At 35.7% G+C, this 22197-nt stretch overlaps 1 protein-coding gene across 1 annotated transcript in view; it reads left to right on the plus strand.

The window, feature by feature from the left end:
* GABRA2 (gamma-aminobutyric acid type A receptor subunit alpha2) overlaps positions 1 to 22197 on the plus strand; it is a 56172-nt gene that overhangs the window by 3208 nt on the left and 30767 nt on the right. The window lies entirely within an intron of this gene.

Raw genomic sequence — 22197 nt, forward strand, 5'->3', positions numbered from 1 at the left:
CAAAAATAACATCTAAATCTGTTATTCCAGTCAGGATTTTATTTTATTTTTTTTTGAGTTAGGAACACAGGCTTGATTGCCTGCAATGTGACGAGTGTATGTTTTCAGAAATATGCACAAGTGTGTTGTATGGTATGTAAAATTCACATTTTAGATTCATTCCTTGGCCTGGTAAATCCAATGGAATGTTGTATTTTTTACTTCCTTGAAAATTAGGGTTTGACTCATGAATAGAATTTGTTCCTGGGTACCTTTGGTCATTTAAAAAAAAAAGGGGTGGTGGTGGTGGTGAGAGAGAATACTAGAGGACAGAAATCCCTGCATTTGTGCCATGGCTGTCATTTTTTTTTTTCCAAAATGTCGGTTCACATTATCTTTTTCAAGCTGTATGCCAGCTCATGTAAGTATGTAAGCAAGGAATTTAAATAATTTGTTTGGTGTTGCAAGTATTGTGCAGAATGATCTGTGTGGTACGGGGAGGGGCACGATGCCTTGTTTTTGACAATGCTTTGCCTACTGTTATTATTTATGTGCTATTTATACTGAGTAACAAATATTTATGCATTGATAATAACACTATTATTATTCATAACAGTTTTGGTAATGGTAGTTTTCAAGCTGGAGAGTGTTTCAGCTTACTAAAGCTAATTCTAGTGCAAAATTCCTGGGAGCTGTTGTTGCTCCTGTTGATTTCAGTAAGATCAGGATCAAAGCTAAAGATCCTCTGACCTCCATGGAAATTACCCCAGGAAACTCCATTTGATCAAATTAGGAGTTAGTTAAAGCTCACAGCTTTAAGAAACACTCCTCCATCCTGACCTGTGGCTCTGCTGCTGTTCTAGTTCTGGAGAATCTTGACTTGCATCTGACGCAGCATAAAGTGGGAGCTAGCACTGGCTGGCAACAGCTTTCTCATTTTACATTAGTCTTAATCTGAAATATCTTCATTTTTTCAGTTCTGTCCTCTGATACACTTGAGACTTGTGAAATAGTTTATATTAAGGACTTTTTATTTACATAATCCATAAAATGAGACTTAAAGCATTGTAGATGTGAGAATCCATATAATGATATTTTACATGGAGATTCGATTTCTCTGCAAAATACTTGATTTTAAGAACTTAGACATAATATGAACATACAGTGCTTTGCAGGTAACTTGCAGAAACATTTCATATCACAAGCTTGAGTTTAATTTGCAGGGCTTGTAATCATGGTTTTTATTAGAAAAATAATGATAAGTTCTTTTCCTGTTTACAGAAAAAGGATGTGCTATTTAATGAGAGCAGTCTGTAGTTCCTTTGCATATCATGTGTTCTTTTGAATATTAAATTTTATATTGTTTATAACATGAATTTTGAAAACAAATTTGCTAACATATATGTATTTTATATTTTCCATTAAATCTACTTCAAAATATCTTCCTCTTTTTCTTTGCCAGGCCTTCTAGGTAATTAAAATATACTTTGGGAGCATAAAAATCAAAGAATTAACATCTGTTTGGTATTGGCATACATGGCAATCAACCCATGCAGAACATGTGTGAAATGAAACTATGTCACGCATATTAAACCGTGATGATTCATGATGCATTAATGTTAATCTGCAAGAGTCCTTCAGTTGTGGATGGACGGATAGTTTAAGAGAATACTTGTAAAATTCAGTCGTGATAATCTATGATATAAAATACACCAAACAACGCTTTTTTAGATAATGCTTAATAATTATGGAGATTTCTATTTCAGAAATTTTGTAGCAATTTATTCCCTTTTCTTTGTTAACCTGTACTCTAAAGAGGAAAATGGAAATTATTATTGTTTTCCTTTTTTAAAGACACTATGTGCCTAGTGAGTCCTGATAGTTTCTGAAAGTGCTTTTGCATAGACTACAGCACTTTGACCATGCTGCATGTCATTAATTTAATATCCTTAGGTTCAATTCTGTTCCAGTTACATTTATATGATTCTGAAATAATTCAATTGAAACTAGCAGAGCATTTACTTTGGCATAGCAGCTTGCATTATCCTCCTAGGCTGCTATGACTGAGATCACAATCTGGCCTAACGTGTGGCACACCAGAACAGTCCAGGGTCTGAGATAGATTCTTTTAAAGTCTTTTCTGAAAGCAAGAGTTGTTCACCAGCTCACTTTCACCTGTTGTGAAAGACATTTTTAGAGATGTCTTATAGCAAAATTCAGTTCATTGTAAAGAATTACTCAGCTCACAGACGTTATTAATAATGAAAAGTGCTAGCTTAACATTGGTTATTTTAGCTAATTATTGACCAGTAAAATGGAAATTTAAAGGTTTTTTCAGAGGCTGTATATAAATTCAGCCAAGTAATTGCTTGAGAATTTGTTCTAGATTTTAGGGATAGATTTATAATGGATTTTACTGTGAGACTTTGCGTGAGTGTTTTCAGTGGGTAACTTGGTGCTTTACTGATACAAAGATACACTGGAGAACTAAATTATTTTGTATGCACTGTTAGGGAAGCTTTAACGTTTACTGTTGATGCAGTGCTCTCACAAAACAGGTTTTGGCTATTGGAAAGTCTTCCTAGCATCTGGGATCCTTGAATGATGTATGATCACTACAGCGATGCAGAAGCTTGCAGAATGGATGTGGGTAGGGAACGGAAGACACTGCACTGTCCCCTGAAGTCAGAGACATCTCATAGCACTTAAATAATACTCAGACATACTACGTTGAAATGGATATGCATAAGGATACTCAAAGGGAGATAAAATTTTCTCTGCACTCATATTATGCTAAACACTGGATTGTAGCTGGAACTGTGTTGACTACCCTCACATTTTTGACATGAACTATTTTACCTGAACTTCACATGCAATTTCTGTTTAGTAATCAAAATAAATTCCAACGTCTGTTTCAAAACAGATTCCTATTCAAAACAAATATGACATTAGCACTATTTTGGAAGAAACACAGCCGTGCAAATGACAAGCCATAAAAAGTTCCATTGTTTATGATATTCTTCAAAATCATGAAGGTATTTTCTTCTATTTATTTGCTGCAATGTTTGTAAGATGCTTGGATAGAACTTTTTCGTAAATCCTTTGATTTTTATTATCATGTAGAAAAAGCAATCTACAAGCAATGAGCACTAAAAGTGAGCAAGGGAGCAAAAGAGACTTTAGATTTTTAAACAGTGAGACAACAGAATGTTGAAGCTGAGATACAGCTACATTCAAACCGGGAACTAATTAAATTATGTATGTTCTGTCTGCTTTGCTCTGCCCTATGGACAGCCATGATTAAAGGAAACTGAGCCATAGAATAAGGTAATCCCTTCTTGTAATATTTTGATACTTGTTTGTATTAGGTATTTTAGCAATAGCATACTTTTTATTTAAATGGTAGCTTCTTTTTAAATACAGAAATGAGAAGTAAAGGAGAAGTGATGGAGATGGTGCTAGGATTTTGATATTATGTTGGGTACTTCGATAGGCTTACTATCTCTATGAGCTAGTCAGCCTGCATTCCTTTCTCGTGTTTGAAATTGCTTTTTTGCAGCATCTGTAGAATTCCTGTTAATTTTACTCTCCCAAATTTATAAAATATGATTGAATACAAGAGCTAATTAGGAAAAACAAAATTTAAACGTTGAAAAAAAGTAGTGGGAAGTAGGAAGAAAAGACAGAGGACTGGGCTTCATAGCCTAGATGCTAAATTTTCAATTAACGTGTTGACATTGAAAATAGCTACACAAATTTATACCTCTTGAGAATCTTTCCACAAACTGTGATCAATCTCACCAACTTCAGGAATGGCATTGGAGATAAATGTTGGTTATTCAAAGAACTGAAGAAGATAAGACAGTAGGTACACACCATTGGAGGTCCCATTTTGAAGGCTCCAACTCCACTGCAAGGTGACTTTCAGATGTTTGATCGATTTATACAAGAATCTCTGTTGCGTTTTGTTAGAAACATACAGAAATATTTTTTTTCACAACATTTTAGAAATAAATTGAACAGGAAAACTAAAGAGAACTGAGAATTATTGCTGATGATTGTTATCAAAGAGATGGTGAACAGTGAGCGTTTAAGGGCTTGATCATCCATCTTTGCAGTGGTGGATATATTGTTGCCTTGAATTGGTGTAGTAGTGTAGAGAATCAGACTGATTAAAAGTTGTTTGATGTGCTCACTAATACGAGCTAAAAAGGAAGACTTTTTTTTTTTCAGAGAACTTCATTTTCAATATCAGGAGAGCTATATGCGTTCAGATATGTATGTATCAGAGATATGTATGTCTTCGGTTACCAGGAAGCAAAGCCATCATCATGTGCTGATAATCTGGAATATGCTAAGTTTAGGGCAGTATATTTATATGTCACTGTGATTCAGAGAGTTTTTAATCAGCTTCAGAAACATCAGTAGCTGTTTTAGCAGTCCTTCAGCCAAGAATTCAAAACTTCAGAGGTTTTTGGTAGCCTCGTTGTGCTTGATACACACTCAGAGCACCTTAAAAGAAGGCCCTTGGACTCTTTTTGTTGCAGAACACTCCAGGGAAGCTATCACTACTGTTTTTAAAGGAAAGTTTCACTACTGTTTCTAAAGGAATGTGCTCAGTCTGTTCCCTTGCTCAGTCTGTTTGCTACCTTAGTGCTTCTTTGCTTCAGTTTCATCTTTTGGAGAAGGTAGTGCCTCTGCCTGTATGTAGTGCAGAGTAGTTCAGAGCAGCAGCTGCATTTTCTGAAAGCCCACTATGTATGTAGTTATACTGGGATGCAAAGGAGTAAATACTGTATGCTTTTCTTTAAGGTTCACATGGAGTCACATAATGTTAGTTATTGTTAGTTATTAACATAATGTTAATTAGGTCCTAATAGTTCATTCAGAGGAGTCAGTGAGAAACTCAGATTAATTTATGTTAGACTTGCTGATAATAATAATTATAATAGTAGTAATAATAATAATCATCATCATCATCTAGGGAATAAATCAGTATGGGACTGGAGGGATAAAAACCCTCAGAAACTCTTGTGCCACTGAAGAACAAACCGGTGAAAATGTTACAGAATAGGTTACTGGCTGAGGAGCTTTTTTTTTCAAGGTGAAAGTCTGTGAATAAAACAACAGTGAAGATGTGAAAATAAAATCGTTACAACTGTGAGAAGTATTGCAATTATGGAAAATGTTGCACAGTGCAAAGTGACAAAATGTTATGCTTCACAATGTTTACCAAAAATCTGGCTATTTTGCTGTAAAGATTATACGCCTATAAAAGGAACTTGTCTGAAAAGATCTCCCAGTTCACTGAACATGTATATTCTATATCTTTTTAATTTACTTTTTCCTGGCAAAGTATCAGCATTTGCTTATAATACTAGAAGTGCTGCTGATGAAACCAAGACTTTATTAAGGATATTAAGATGTGGAAGAAGATACTGCAGTATCTTCAAATTTCTGTGGGGCTCATTGTAGCTCATTGTAAATCAGACTGACAGGATTGTTTAGTTTTTCAGACAGTTTTGATGGGCTAAGACAAACATTACCTTTTTTTTTTTTTTTTTTTTTTTTTCCAATATGTTAGTAATACATACCTAGAATAATAAGTTATTGAGAAACTGTTGCAATCCAGTGGCCTTGCTGGTCTCTGAGGTGTTCTGCTGTTGGTTGCTTCCCTGTAAGACCTTTTACCATGTTAAATGAATCTTGCAGTCAGTTTGCTATCTGAAATACAGATTTATTTTTCACTCAGGTAGACTGGTTTTGATAGACAAGGACCAAAGGATTGCATTTCTGTTGTTCCAAAATTCTTATTACTCTTATGAAATGATACCATGTATGTACTTGAATTAGAAGCATAAGTATTGTTTAATTAACTAACTCGGAAACATTTTCAGAAATATTTAAGTATATTAGAAATTCATCCAGGATATGTTTACTGGATTTTAATGAATTTCATGGATTTTATCAGTGGATTTTATCCAAGCATTGAGTAAATTTAAAATGTAGAAATCAATGTATATATTGCTTACAATTAAACAAACAAACAAACAAAAACCACATTAGTTATTCTGTAGCAATAAAGACCCATTTCATAATACAAAATTAATAGTGTTCTGGCTTACACTAACAGGTGTACTTACAAACAGTATCAGGAAGTATCAGGAATGCTTATTGGTATGATGTAGCCTTGGAGTATTCCATTTTGTATATTCTTTGTATAGTAGACATACAGAAAGTTGTCAAATCTTTGTCAAATCTTTGTCAAATGCATGTCAAATCTTTTCTTTAATAATGTATACCAAAAGAGTGCCAACTGAGGAATGTAAGAAGGAAGCTGTTGAGATCTCTTATTCAACTGTATAAACACCTAAAGGTTTAAAAGTTTTGGTGAAGAACCAGCAGCTAATAAAAGCATTGATCTAAAAATAAAAATGCACAGAGCATATGTAGGACACTGACAATATTTGGAGTAACTCTGCCCTTCAGAGAGTTGGCAAAATGGACCTTATGAGTATGCTGAATTTAAGAAAAAATGGTAGATACATCATACAGTGTATGAGTCAACATCACTGTTTTGTTTATGTTTTTGGTCATGCAACAGTGACCAATCTTTAAGCAAACAGTTGTGCGTAACTATCTCTTTCAAGACAATTCATTAGCAAAAGTCGACATTTTATTTTCAATGGCAACTTAAATAGACATCGTAACTCCTTCAGCTTCTTTGCATAGAAAAAGTGTTTGTTTTTTTTTTTTTCTTTTTAAGCTTAGTTCTTGCAGCGTCTAATGGCAAATATATATTTAATTATACTTCCTGTATTTTAGAACCTCAGAAAAAGCTGCCATGAGACCCACCTCTTACTACGTGTTTATATTCTTCATAATGTAACAGGCTTCTTCTCCATACTAGGCCTGATTGTGGTTGAAAACAATGTAACAATATTATTTTTTTACGAGCCATAATAAAAAAGAGAAAAAATGTGACTTTTTTGCTCTTTAGCTTTAGGTCATAACTATTAGGCCAATGGTAGCGATTTTCAACACAGTCGCAGAGGTGATGGTTGCTCAGAGAAGTGTTAGAATCTCCCATCTTTAAAGACACAGATTAAAAAAAATGACAAAATATGTCCTGTACAACCTGATCTGTCTTCAGATTTGGGTCTGCCTTGGACCTTGCAGAGGTCCTTCTAAACTGAATTATTCTAAGATTCAATGACTTGAAGACAGCAATACATTGAAATAATGGCTGAAGTTTTCCATCTTAATTGGCAACTGTGAAAAAATGAATTTTAGAACATCAGTTCTGGAAGACAGCTGAATAAAAATATATGTGTTGATCAAGCGCTGAAACTGCCTATGGACAGTAGGATGCACAGTGTTGCACAGCTTCTGAGTTTATTATTCAGAGTAGAAGATTTGTGTTAAACAGAAAAGGTCTGGAGAAATGCAGAGGATATATCCTTCTTATGGTCTTTGTCTTGAATTACTCAATGTTCAGCAGAAACTGGGACTTGACTAATAGTCTAAAAATGACTATAGCCATCTTTTTCCCACCATCACCATAACCTAGAGTCCTGAAGACTGTTAAATATGGGAAAAAGTATCTCTGAGGAGAGGTACTGTATTTCATTGGACATTCGCAGTATACTTTGTCATCATTAGATAGGCAGTGTATGGGGAACTGGAAAGTTTTACAGTGCTGTCTGTGCATTCTGAAGCCTGGCACTTCCTCAGGGAACACCGAGGAACATGCTAAACTTTGCCTTTCTCAAGTGTTTTCCTGAGGGAGATCTGCCTTTTTTCTTCTTTATCTCTCTCTCTCTATATATTTTTTTTTCTTCATATTTGCCCCTCTATCCTTCTGAATATCAAACTAGGAGTATATCTACCTCACAGTCCCAGGACTCCATTTCATGCATTCTTCTAGAAAATACCTAACTCTCTTCTTTGTCAAAATTCCATCAATTTATTTCACTCCATCTAAATACAGTTTTACCCAGATCCAGGCCTGATGTGCTGTACAGAAGCAGTTGCCTAATTTTGGATTTTTTTGTGGTGTGAAACTCAGACTTGCTTTAGCCTCCTACCAGATATGGTTCCTTACATCCAGCTTCCTGAAAGATTTCATATCTAATGAAACCTGATTGAGGAGGTTGAGAATGACGCAAAGGCAGCTTCCTCACTAAATAGAAAATAAAGATCCTTCTCTACCCACAGTTTGTGTGGCCTTCCTTTTGTGCTGGTACATTTTTGTTGGAATTGTTTAGTGGTCTGTGATAGATCTGTTGCTTCTGGCAATATTCCTGTCTACATATTATGCTTCTGTTTTCTTGAGAGTCACAATTTCATGACCATTTTTAATAATCTTTTTAATGCACAAACTAGTGTATTCAATTTCTAGAATTAGTAGCATGTAGAGAGAAAGTTATGTCTTCAACAAGGATCATGCAGGACATTTTAATTGCCTGTAGATTAAGACTGCATTTGCTTTGTTTTTTGCAATATTTCTTGAAGTAGAGAGATAAAATGGCAATTGGCTGCTTTTAAAAAAACTGGCAGATTAAGACAGCTGAATGATTTATTTTTTTTTTCAAATACCCACTGGAAACTTGGAAGTGGAATAAAAAAATCAGTTTTACCATTAGAGGATGTGCATAATTTCCTACGTAAATGTTTTTCAGCGATGAGTCATCTGTCTCAAAAACAGCTATAGAAGGTATATCAGATAAAGTTTTGTCTTTCTCTATAATTTGGCAGCTTGCTAAATTAAAATATTGGTAGAAGCTTTTGAGTTAATATTGTCAAAAGTCTAATAAATTCTGATTATTAGAATTAAGGTACTTGAATATGTCAAGGGTAATCTTTAAACACATTTTAATGTCTGTTTTTTTCAGGTTAATACATGAATTAAATTAGTCACAAGCTGAAGGAATTTTTATTTGCCACTGTCATCCTAATAGCAGTTTGCTTTTTAATGAAAAATATGTGAGCACTATTTTTATGAAATTGTCTTTACGTTAGGATAGTATGATTCTGCTGACCTTCTGGAAGTGTTTTTTTCTATTTGGGAACCATTTATATGATTACTTTGTAGCAAATAACTCTTGATTTAAATTCCATGATTCCTTGCCATATGTTGAGAGCTATTTAATAATTAGAGCAGTTAACCCTGTGAAAAAAATATAAATCAATCTCTCTGTTGCTTGGGATTATTATGCACCTCAAAGAACACGAAACATTTTAGTAAATTGTGTAGCTGCCGTCAGAGATTGAATTTACTTGCATCAGACCAAATTACATTAATTTGCCTGTCAGTACATTCATATGTGGTCCTGTGCATGCATTTCTTGTTGAACCAGTAGAAATCCTGCATCAAAAGTCATGATCTGCAACTTGTGCAGGAAAAAATGTGGATGCCCCATGTTCAGTCTGCTTAGTTTTGTACAAACTTTGTTATGTATCTCATAATCTTGTAATGATATCGCTATTAGAAATGATTGTAATACAAATTCAGTGCAGTGGACCACTGACTATCATTATGTTCTAACATATAGTTCAATAATTATTGGTTAAAAACTGATGTATGCTATAAAATATACATGTCTATTGTATGTTCATCATGGCTCTCAGAGCAGTGACACTGAAAGTGTATTGGAGAACTTGTACTACTTTGCAAAAGAGGTAACCTTTCCATTTGCGTAAGTACTAAAGGTACGCGAGGGTGAAATAACTGGGAAGTATGATCCAACTTGATCATCCAGTGATGGAACAAATCCACGTTTTCAAGTCCAAATACTGTGCTGTTTTACAGGTCCTATAATTTCTAACACTGATTTGACTGGAATGGAGAGGTTTATACAGAAAATATATTCTAGCTGGAAAGATGACTTCTAAATGCTCTGTTGTTTTTTTTGACACACTGTTTTTCATCGAAGTGTACAAAGGTTTCTTGCATTTGGGATCTTTCATGTGAATGTAGTTTCCCGGAGTTACTAATTTGTATTTATCATGGTTTTTGTTTTAATTTCAAAACTGACATCTTCCTGATCCCTTAAATACTTGAATGGCAGAAAAATAATGAATGACTGAAAGATTGCCCTGTCATTAGGAATGCTTCATCTCTTTGTTGGTCTCCATTGCTCGGCACTAATGCTCTCATCCAGGAGAGGTAATTATCTTCCTACACATTCCCTGATTTTTCTTTCTTGCATCCATTTTTAGTTGTCCTGAAATTACAGATTCTTCAGACCACTTCTGTGAGAAGATTGGGAGTGATTAATGTCATCCCTTTCCGTTCCCTCTAGTGTGCAAGACTTTCAGCAGAACACCAGAGAGCAGGAGGAGAAAGGATAGTCTATTTGTCTTTGAGAATTTAGATGTGGGCTGGAGGGACAATCCCTGCCCTGAGTAGATCAGCCTAATGTTCTAGATATTTCCTCACTGGCAATCTAACAGCTGCTCTGGATGCCTTTTCATTCTCATTATTTGAAGTCACTAATATTTTTCCACAATGAATCAAAGAATAAGGAAAAAAGTCCCTTTGAATAAGAAGTTGAGGAGCAACAGTAGTATAGAGTATATAAATGAGAAAAAGCAGAAGTTTGAGCCTTACATTAAGTTCTGTGTTGATAAAAACCCTCTGTCATCCTGAGGGTATGCCATGGTATTTCACTGACTGTCTTTATTAGTGTCCCCAGTATTATTTGAGTACCAAACCATTAACTTCTTTATACTAGATCTTAAATGTGAACTTGGTACTGCATTGCCTCATATAGTTTCTGAACAACAGTTTTCCTCCTGGAAAAATTAATCATTAAATAAAGATGAGAGGGAGAAATATAAATGCCTGTTGTTTGAGATAAGGGAATGGTCGCATCCTGAATAATACCTTTCAGTCTGTGGGGTGTTAAAGAAGTTAGAGAATTCTATATTCTTGTTGCCAGGCATTTTGTCTTCAGTTGACCGTAAGAAAAATGAACAGATAATCTTGTTTGCTACTGCATAAAAGGCTAATTTTAAATTAACTAAATGTTTTAAGATAATATTCTGTAGTAAATGCTGTCTGCATTCTCAGAAAGCCGAAGTATCTGCTTAGGAGAATATGTACATTAAGAAATTGGGACTTCACTGATTCTAATTAAACTCGTGTTACCATCATTTAAAAAAATTAATAATGCTGTTTTGTGTAGCCAAGACAATCATTTTGTATTTTCTGCCTGTACAAAACTTAATTTAATATTAAAGGAAAATCTTGTCCCATATATATACACCTGTCCACATATAGAAGCTTGAACAGGTTCTGAAAGTCCCATGGACAGCCAGACGGGAATTCTTTTGTCCGAGCAACCATAAAAGACGAATTGGAGGCTGCTAATCCAAGCTCTGGGAGTACTCTGGGAGGATGCTTTAGAGGAGATTCTGGGAAACACTGCTATCTGTAAAGTAGCTTGGAGACTCAGCCATGGTACTTTTGCGGCCTTCAGTATACTTCTTGTAGGCACATTACACAGCCTTAATGTAAGACCATTTTTATTATTAACTGGATAACAGAATAATAACTGACAAGTCTGTATCATGTTGAAGTGGGATTAAAAAAATACATAAAAAAAAAATTGCCCCCATAACTGTCCATATTTTTAACTCATTCAGGGTTTACATGTTTGATTTAAGTATTAATATGAATAATCTCTGTTGGGCTAAACCAGGAACTCATTGTTTGTCCTGTTTAGCAAGAAGCTTATTATCTGTGGTCATCCCATGAGTTGTCCTGCTAAACAAAATATGTTAAGAATAAAAGAAGGCATCTCAGCAGCCAGTCTGATTAGTGCTGTGTCTCAAAGCCCATACCTCTGTTTCTCCTTTCCCTTCATATCAGCAATTGCAGGGATTAGGAAAGCGTAAAGAATGCTTGTCTGTTCTCATGCACTCCGGGTATTTTGGGGTGTTAACATACAAGCTACATTCAGCTGATTTTAGTAAGTCCACACTAACTTTTTTGAGAACATTAGAATAATCTAGGTAAACATTAATCGCCAGTACTTTATAGTTATTTCAGCTGGTTTAAAATAGGATCTGCTGACTGGTTGATAGATGGATTAGCATGGTGTCTATTTTTTTTAATTGTGTCACAATCTTCTGAAATATGATTATAGTATTTTAGACAGCATTACCTATTAAAATATATATTTGAGGCTCCTGCTGCAAAAAAAAAATAAAAAAAGATAACAATCATTGAGTGCCCACTAATATACAGCTCTGTTAAATAAAGGCAGTACCTTTTACTACCATTGATTCCTCTCAAGCTTGGATGCAAAGTGCAGATCTAGCAAATGAAAAAGAATTGTAGCTCCATTTTTAATGACTGTATAGTATATATGTTTAGTAACTGTGTACTCACTATAATTGGATCTGAAAGAATCATAATTTTCAATGCTTCTTAAGTCTTTCGATCCCCAGAGGAACTCCTTCAGCCTCTGGGACTTAGGAACATGTGAATTTCATACCTTGCTCTAATAGTAGCAAGCTGTGGAAAGATGCTGATAGCTGATGAAAATGAGTGTTTGCCGCAGATTAGACAAGATTTGTTTACAGAGCTTCATCCCAATTTCTTTCAGCTTCAGGGTTCCAGCTCTTTGGATGTAGCTGATCACAGAGATAGGTATTCTCCACAGGCTTCCTCTGAAGCCTGCAATCATCATGGAAGGCCTTTTTCACTGATGTCAGTGGCTTGTGGCATGCCACTCAAATATTCATTATGTAATTAATAAGGATAATAAGCACTTGGGACAGTGTCTGTTTTAGCTTAGGAAAACAGCGTGTAGCCAAAGGGTGCAATCTTGTATGTATTATCACAATTCTTTGGTCAGTCCAGTGTGTCACTAGAGTTTTGTGGCCATCTCACATCTCCTTGGTGCAGAAGGGATCTCTCATGCTCTTTCAGGATATTATGAGAATTTGCTTTTGTTGAAAGGTACTGAAGGAGAGACACCTCTCAAACCGTGTACTTTCACTGTAAAATTGACATGTTATCAAACATAAGACAAAGTGGTTCCTGAAATCCAACCTGCAGAAAATCAAGGCTGAGTGATCTTGGTGAGAATAATGCCTGGGCCTGTATTACAGGAGATGAGGAACATTAAAGGCATATCTGAAAAATTTCAGACTCAGACACTTCATGACTGTAACGAGAATGTAAAGATGCTGCTGTTTTAAAATTATATACTTTTATCGGGAGATGTGTTTTGGAGTACAGAAGGGGCTGGCAGTGCAAGTGTGTCAAATGTGATGATCTGTAAATACTGTGACTTGGAATAAAGTACAGAGGTTAAACCTGAAATCAGCCTAGAAGAGTTTGACAGGATGTCCCATGACTTTAAGTATAAAGGTCATCAAATTCAAACATTTTAAAAAAGAAAGAAAAACTTTAGAATATAAGTTTCTAAAATCTAAGTTTCTAAAATTAATTAATAATTAATTGCTATTTTAATCGCTTGGCAGTTGATACTGAGATTGTAAAAATGTTGCTTGAGGTGCCAAATGTCTGTGAAGTCCAACAATAATGGCCAAGAGTATCTAGTTTTTGCACTTCTGATTTGCTTCAAGCCCTCTCTTGTGCTTAAGTAGCAGCAGGATTCAAGCTAGACACTGTTTCATTGGCTGGCCTGATGTGATATGGGTTGCGCCAGACAGTACAATAGCCCTCTCATCAGGAGTGCAGTACATTCTCGCTTAAACATCTTATTTATTTTTTACCTGATTTGGAAAATTTATCTGAATCCACATCTCCTACTTTCCAACTGTGTTAACTAGACATAGGGCTTTTGGTTGCTCTGGGAGAGTTGTCCCTTCCAGTGGGGTTGTTTCAAGCACAGATTGAGAGCTATATTTTTTACTGCTGGACTGTAAAGCCATTCACAGTCTTTGGCCAATTTGCCCCATATAGACTTAGATTTGGCAATGCCTAGCTTTTAGCTTCCACACGTACAGTGGAATTAATTGCTTCAAACATTCAGGTTTCCTTTGTGGAACATAGGTAAAGCTAGACATGTTGTCACTCCTTGGAAATGATGTGGACATACCCTTAACTGTTTGTAAAAGCAGCTTAAAAGCCAATAAACTCAGTGTGGATCTGTCAAGATAAGCAATTAAAAGTGCTGAAGAGAGGCATGCAGCAGAAGCTATTTCTTGCCAACATAGGTGAAAAATTTAAGTTTGAGTTGGAAAATGCTACCAATCTCTACTTTTTCTGTTCACATTGTTGTGCCCCCTCTAGAGCTCATGCTATTCCTCATCTCCTGAAAACAGAGCTGTGAGATGAGCTGATAGCTTGGGATGATGAAAACTTGGGAGAGAGATAGCATCTTTATCATGTGCTTTTACTGATGTAAAGCAGAGACATGAACTCAGTTACTGTGTATCGGGGTCTGTCTTGGCCACAAAGGTGAATTTTCTAACATAGGGCATGTTTCCTTAGTCTTTGAAAGGAATTGTTCTGCTTTGTATAGATAATTAGATATTGAGCAGAGACTTCAGTTTCTGTCTGCTACATCCCATGAGGGTGTGGAATCGGTCTCTGTTTTCTAGCTTTCTTTCTAAGTGTCTTTCTGGCCCAGTAAATTTGTAATTATATATAATTTGAGGAACTCAATGGGACTTGGTTGAGAGCCAGTTCTTTAGGCTGCTTGGCAGCATCAGGATATTTTTGCCTTAAGGTGGAAATATAAGCAGTCAGGGAATTTTAGGTACGGACAATGTTAGACAGGAGTTTGGGACTAAGGGGGATTCAAACAAATATAAGTGCAAAATGTAGTCATTATGATCTGGACCACTGAGACATTCAGATTAACTTTTATTGATTTCAGTGGAAACTCGAAGTTTAAACAGCTTTGCGGAGCTTGTCCAATGTACTTAAAAGAATAATTGGGCACCAAGGTCTGTCGTTAGCCCTACCCTTCAGTAACTTTCTTAAACTTGAGTAGGAAGCCCACAATAAAGTTAAAACTGTGCCTCAAATATCACTTGGATCTAAGCTTTTCATTTATAGATCCCTTTGGAAATATATTTAACTTTGCTTCTTGAAGCAATGAGATTTGTAAATTAAAGTTCTATTGGTAGAGAGAGAAGGGAAATTAGTAAGGATAACATTTGTATATGTGATCTATGTTCTTTTCTTCTTTTTGAGTGAGAGTTAAAGCCCAAATCTGTCATATGCATGTGTAAATTGTCTTTGTAATGTGTAAATGTATCATCACAAAGAGAACTTCTAATTTTTATTTTGCTAGGTGGAAACAGTTATTTTACAGTTTGCACCAGTATCTTACATGCAGGACAAATCCCAGTAATTATCTGACTATGGAGACAATATCACATTATGTGAATTGCAGATATGCCTACATTTCATTCTGTGCACATTTTGTGGGTAACCTATACCTAAAAAAGACGTCAGCTAAAAACATACCAGAAAAATGTTATACCAAGTCATATATTTTTCTCCAGAAGAAAAGGATGCTGACAGTTAAGTTAAATGATTTTAGCCAGGATAATGTATATATGTCTCTAAAGATACTCATCTCTAAAAATACACCTACTTTTAATTGAAGTTATGTATTACAGTAAATCTCCCCTAGAGTTTATATTTTTCTTCTATTTCAGACACGCTGTGTTCAATTTCAGAATCATAAGTATTACTTTGTATAAGAAAAATTCTAAGTCAAAAACGGGCTCTCACTCAGGACCAGGAATTCAGTTAGTCTGAATGACACAATGGTATTTATTTCAAAGGTACTGTATTGCTTTTATGGGTTGTCCAACTTCATGAGTTCTGTGTAGGCCATTGTAGGGTCTCTGACAGTCTTTACATGTAGCTGTGTATTTAGTGTATGATATAATGTCTGTTGATAAAAGCTCTTCAGAGGGAAGTCTGTTTGTGTCTGTTGGCTTACTGGCTGTCAGTTCCTGTGTCTTTCCAGCATGTCTTCAGTATATGTTTTCCTCCTTTCTTCAGATTTTCCACTAATGTCCTACTAAGTGATTGAGAGGATGGAGTTCTTTAATCCATAACACAGGTGGATTATATGTGAATAAAACTTCAATGATCTCTTGAAGAAAAGGCATCTCTTACTGGGTGTAGCAGATTATTGCTCCCTCACCACTGCCCAAAGTGTCCGTCTGGAGCATAAACCTCTGTCCTTTTCTAGGTTACTGTCAGATTATCCTTTATACTGTTAAACTGCTACAGATAGTGTTCAAACAAACCACTGTTTTGCCACAGAAGTAGCAGAGAGCACATTCTTGTTTTGGTTAACACCACAAGAAATAAAATACAGGGCCTGATTCTGTTTTCATTTATACCAAAGAGAACAATGAGAGTAACTGTTAACAGTCACTCTTCTAGGTATTGCTAGGTCTTAATGAGAAGCACTCTACATACACTTTGTTAAAGATGGAGATTTGAAAGAGGAGTTTCCATATATTAAGAAATTGTCTTGCCAGTAGATCAAGGATAGAGTGAAGCTATTGCAAGTGAAACACTCATGTCAAGGAGAGAAGTGAAGTCACTTCCTCTGCAAAGCCCACTTCAGTTTACAAACTGGAACTGTATTTGTGTATGTCCATGAAGCTTTGAAACTGTTCTAAGTTAACAGTGGATAATGAATGGAGATGGTAAGTAGTTGGCTAGATAAAACTGTCATATAAAGCGCCAAAACAAAATATAAACAAGAACTGGCAGAACGGTATTCTGAAATATCTGCATTCCTATGGATTTTACTGCTCTCACGGCTCCACATTGCTTGACCTTCTTTGACCCATCATTCTATTCCAGCCGGAGAGTGACTTGAGCTGTCAACAGACACACTAAAGAGCTTGTCAGATAAGGCCAGCATGTTGAGTTCAAACAGTGTTTGATGGATTAAGACCCTGGTTGTTTCACCTGTGCAATTCCTGACTTGCATTACGAATGACAATTTCAAAGCCTTTGGGCAACACTGCCAAGCATGTCCTTGGAGACCATATTACAATGTCAGAACAATGTCAATTCCAGTTAAATATTTTTTAATAGCAAAATAATTAAACTAACATCAAGCTTTTGACAACATTTCCACAAAAACTCAGAAATCCTCCATTAATTCTCCCACAGCACTCCCAACTCCATCTCCTTTTTTATTTTTCGTTGACGTAATTAAAGAACAATATTTCATTTTCACATTTTTATGCATGCTGTAGCAGCCCTTCAGTTAGTCTTGCAGTGTTCTCCTGGGTACTATTTACTCTACATTTAAAATAATGTTTTTAAGAGAAAGAGAAATTGTTTCATGCCATGCATTAAAACTGCATATATATATATATATATACTTTAAAAGCTCTGTCCCACCGAGAAGTATTTTTGATGGTTTTGGATTACTTCAGGTGGATTGGCTTTTATTTTAGCTGTCCAAACCCTGAACTTACAGTTTTAGTTCTATGACTAAAAGTTTGAATACATAAAAATTCCAACCCAATCTACTAGCCTGTTTTCATGTGAAGATAGCCCTTTCATACAGATGGATAATGTGGCCATTTTTTTTTTTTTTGCAACGGGACATCTAGAACCTTGCTGATGGTTCACTCCAAAGAATTCAAGATGAGCACACTCCTTTCTTCTTTGATTTTAGATCCAGATCTAGAACCAGCCATTCATGTTTTCGTTCTACTCTCTGTGAAGAAAGGGTTGTAGATTATTATGATGTGAGGAGAGAAGAAATGAGGAAAACAATTATTATTCTCAAATTTGATAAATATTTAGAAAAATTGTTTCAAGAAAATTCTGCCTCAAAGTATGAGAAAGGACATTTGAAAGAAAGCAGAAAGGTTTTGAAAACTGCCTGGCATGTGGTGTTCCAAAGGATCTCGTTCAAAATTGAATTGACTGTGGAAGTTTCTGCTTTTGACAACTGGTAAATGTTGATGAGGAACCTTTTCATATGACTTTTCTGACCATCTGCATTACTCAACTTGTGATTGATTTACATTTCAGCCACTGCAAATTCTCTGCCAAGTGGTCTACTTTAGCTGAGCCAGCTCTTCTGCTAAGGAACAAGTTGGTAGTATATCATACCACCAGAGAGGGTATCGCAAGAACAGGAGAGCTGGTGCTGTGAAGTGGACAAAGGTACTGATACCAACTCCAGCTAGGCTCTGAACTCCTTTTATAATTTCTGACAAGTCAATGAGCATTTTTCAATGTGGATATTTAATGTTGGACAGCTAAATCCAGATTTGGTAAACACCTATATTTCGTATTATTTATACTTTGCTTAATCCTTCTGCTTCAGCTTCCCGAGTATGGAAAAACGCAGATAGCAGAATTATTGTCTTCAGAGAGAGGTTATTATAATTAATGTTTATAAAATCCTAAATGTCATTCAAACACACAATAAACCTTCCAGCTAAGGATACATATGATCTATAAATCTTCTGCTGTTTGGTGTATTTAATACTTTTTTAATTTCTTGATTATTTTTTTTTTCAATATCGATAGCATGACAGATCAAATAAGGAAAGGGAATCAGAAGAAACCAGTGTTTGAGAATCATCTGAAACATGATCTTAACAGTTCTTGCATTTACTGCTTTTTTTTAGGATGGGCGTTTCTTCCTCTCTTTATTATTAACTGTCCATTTCTTTTCAACTACTTTTGGCTTCTGTCTTCTGAGAAATTAGCCTAAGCTAAGTCAGATAAGGCTATATTTCTCTTTTAACAGCTGTGGCTGCTTTCATTAAAAAAAAAATTATTTTAGCTCAGCTATATTTGCTGAATTTCATGGCAGTCTGTGTAATGTTGGCATGTGTAATGATAGAATATATCATATTCTATACCTGAGATTTTTTTCCCCTTAATGGGAACATCGGAAGTGGAAACTACATTTTTACCCTTTCCTGTTCCTGGTTCATTTTTCAATCTTCAAAGGAAATGATTCAGAATAACTTAAGAGATCACAAGTATAAATATTAGCCACCACTCCTCCCAACAAACAGTTCTTTAAAAACTGGACTGTTTTTCAAAAGCACTAGGTTTCCATTGATTTAAGTACTTTCAAAATCAGGCCTTTCAGTGAGGTGTTGACATATCAATTTAAGAAAAAGACTTTATACTGGAAAAACCTTGACCTTATTTTTTCTCACAAAAATAGACTGTAAATGTGTACACAAATGCATGTTGCGTTGAACATTTATTAGCTGAGTACATTCCTCTGGCTTTTGCAGAAGTACTTATGATACAGAACTGTTTGAATCTCCAGTGATTTAAGAGGGACTGTGATAACTAGTACTGTTCTTAACAGAATGTGAGTTATATAAAGCCTGTAGCTGTGGTGCCTGCTGGACGAATTCTCATCTGAAAGTCTTCTGAAACTGTCCTTTTTTCTCTGAATTGTTTTCAGTAAGTTACTAGTGGGACAAAATGATATGCTCTAATTCAGAGTTTATTTGAAAACCATGTATTCTTTCAAAGTGAAAACTAGAATGTTTGTTGCAAAAAAGGATTCTCTTTTTTTTCTACATAGATAATGATTACGAAACACTGCATTCAAATTTGTAATTCAGATGAATCTTTGTTGTAACAGTAAGTAGACTAATAAATGAAGATGCACAAGGCTCAGTCTGCTAATAATAACAGATTATAACTGGAATAATTCAAGATTTATTACATTTCTGCTTCTTAAGGACCATTTTCCTTGTATGTAGGATATGAATAGAAATGTAAAATATGCAGAATGTTGAGAGGAGGCAGAAAAGAGTCTGCCAGTTCCTCTTTTCTGTTCTTCAGTCTTTTTTTTTTGTATCTTCTTTTGCTCTGTTTTTGTTTATCTTTCCTTTTCCCTCAGTCTTCTCATCTGTTGTAACTTTCCAACTTCTCTTGTTCTCTTTATACCGTGTTTCAAGATGTTCTGCTCACTCCCTTCATTCTCAGCTGCAATGTGACTCTCGCCTGAGGAGAAGCAGCCTGGTGGAGTGCCTGCAGTTAGGATGAACCCTCACTTCAGGGAAAAGCAACTGGTTGCGTTGAAACTTATTTCTGTCATCACTACCTGGAGCTATGATGGCTTAAGGGCAGTTTTAGCAGACAGAAAATAATGGTTATGATTAATTTGTATTCATTCTTATTCCTGAAGCTATCAGGGATGAATTTGCCCCAGTACTTTTTATATGCATTGAAGTACTTCTCTTAATTATGATGACCTAAAATGAAGCTCTTACAGCTGAGAATCTCTGGATAGCATGCCTCGTCTTTCCCCCATCCATTCCTCCTCCTCTCCCTCAGTCTTAGTCCTTGACTCAAGGATAATTGGGATCCCTGATTTGAAGTGGTTAATGCACACCAACAGGAGGAATCTACAGGCTGTTGTAATAACAATTCAACAATTACAGGAAGTATCCAGAAATAGAAATAATGTGATTGGATATAGTATTTATTTATTTATTTTTAATATAAAAACTTAAAGTGCAAGGCAAACATGAAGATTTTATGTCCTTTAATTTACTACATGCAAATTGTAAAGCCAAATAGTATGTCAGATGCAAACAACTGGTATCATTAGGGTGAAGTTACAAGAGGACCATGCTTCAACCATAACTTTTTTTTTTTTTTTGGGGGGGGGAAGGGGGGGGGAAACAGATTGAGATTCAGATTTGCCAAGTGATTTTCTTGCCTCTGACAGAGTTCCTTCAGATTATACCAGTATAATTGAAATTAACCCTGGTTCTTTGCTGTTGGGATACTTGATTGTCAGTCATATATTTGTAACAGCACTGGTTTTCGTGGAACTGTAATTAAGATTGTATGTTGTCATTACAGTACAGGCCAAATTTCACAGTTAGTCCCTGCAGCACTGTTTTACCCCCTGAAGAGTAGTCTGTCTTGTCACTTCTCCATTGCATCTCACCCTGTGCCAGGTAACCATTTGGAGAGAGTAATTCTTTTTCTGGAGAGTCTCCCACAGGCACCATGCAGTCACTAGTCTTCTGAACTGTGCCTGTTGTTTCAGTATTATACTTCAGCCAGACACATATTTATGTTTGTTGAATATTAAGAACAGTGCAGACACAGCACTTTCTGTTGTCCATTGACTTAAAATTAGTTTGTAAACTCTTTGGAGTAGAAATCAACTCTGCTTTTTTTGTAGATGCTGCAGAAGAAATTACTGAGATCTCTATCACACAAATAAACAACTCTCAAGATGTGCAGGGAAAATGTGCTTTCTAAACTTTCAGAGTGCCTGAATGACACATAGTGACAATCAGCCTTTATTTATTTGCTTGAAAAGCAATGACAGTCCTGGAAAGAAGATTCTTTTTTTTGGAGGGAAGGCTTTACCAAGTCTTATATTCTAAAGAATATGTGTCTAGTGTTGGTCTAAGGAAGCAAATTCAAGTTTCCTTAAAAGTGAAAGTGCAGGAGTGTGCTCTCATCATGCTCCAGAAGTTCACTGAAAGCACTGTATCACCTCCATCTCTGCTTTGGGTGCAGCTACATCCCTTTGATAATACAGTGCTCTCTGTGCAGCCACACATTTAACAGTCTTGCCTTTGCCTGGTGGCTGGTAGAGCTCCTCCAGTCATGGGTGAGTACTGCTGATTTCTTGCAATAGAGGGCAGTGATTATTGGCCTCAGTACAATTACACATAAAATCTGTCTGTGCCACATATTTGTCAAAAGGTAGCTTTTAGCAATATAAAAACTATTAACCATCCATTTTAAATGATGCTTAAATATAGAAATGGTAATACCATAGCAGGATCAGTCATGTCACAGGCATGTATTTTTTTTAGGAATGGAAAATTCTGGGTTGAGTCAAAGTGCAGCTAGTTGTATTCAAATATTTCTTATCCAGCCAGCAACTGGCTTTAAGGCAGAGAATTCCTCGTGTTGACTGTCTTGAATGCAGACCGCAGCTGGCAATGGCTGTGAGAAATTTCCTGAGTGTGCTATCCCTCTTAGTGAATATCATTCAGTTTTGAGTCTAATTGAAAACTGAAGACAGAAAACTCAGCAATTATTTTTCCCTGCAGTACAATATTTAATATTCTGATTTCATGGCTGTCTGGCTCCAATGATTGGGAAGCACTTTTTTTTTTTTTTTTTTTTTTACAGTATTTACAGTACTGCAGCAGTATCTCAAGACCACCACGTGTCAAGGGAAAGAACTATTATGCTAAAGCATGCCACTTAAAAAATACCCA

Source organism: Cygnus atratus, chromosome 4, assembly GCF_013377495.2.
Source record: "Cygnus atratus isolate AKBS03 ecotype Queensland, Australia chromosome 4, CAtr_DNAZoo_HiC_assembly, whole genome shotgun sequence".
Taxonomy (NCBI): domain Eukaryota; kingdom Metazoa; phylum Chordata; class Aves; order Anseriformes; family Anatidae; genus Cygnus; species Cygnus atratus.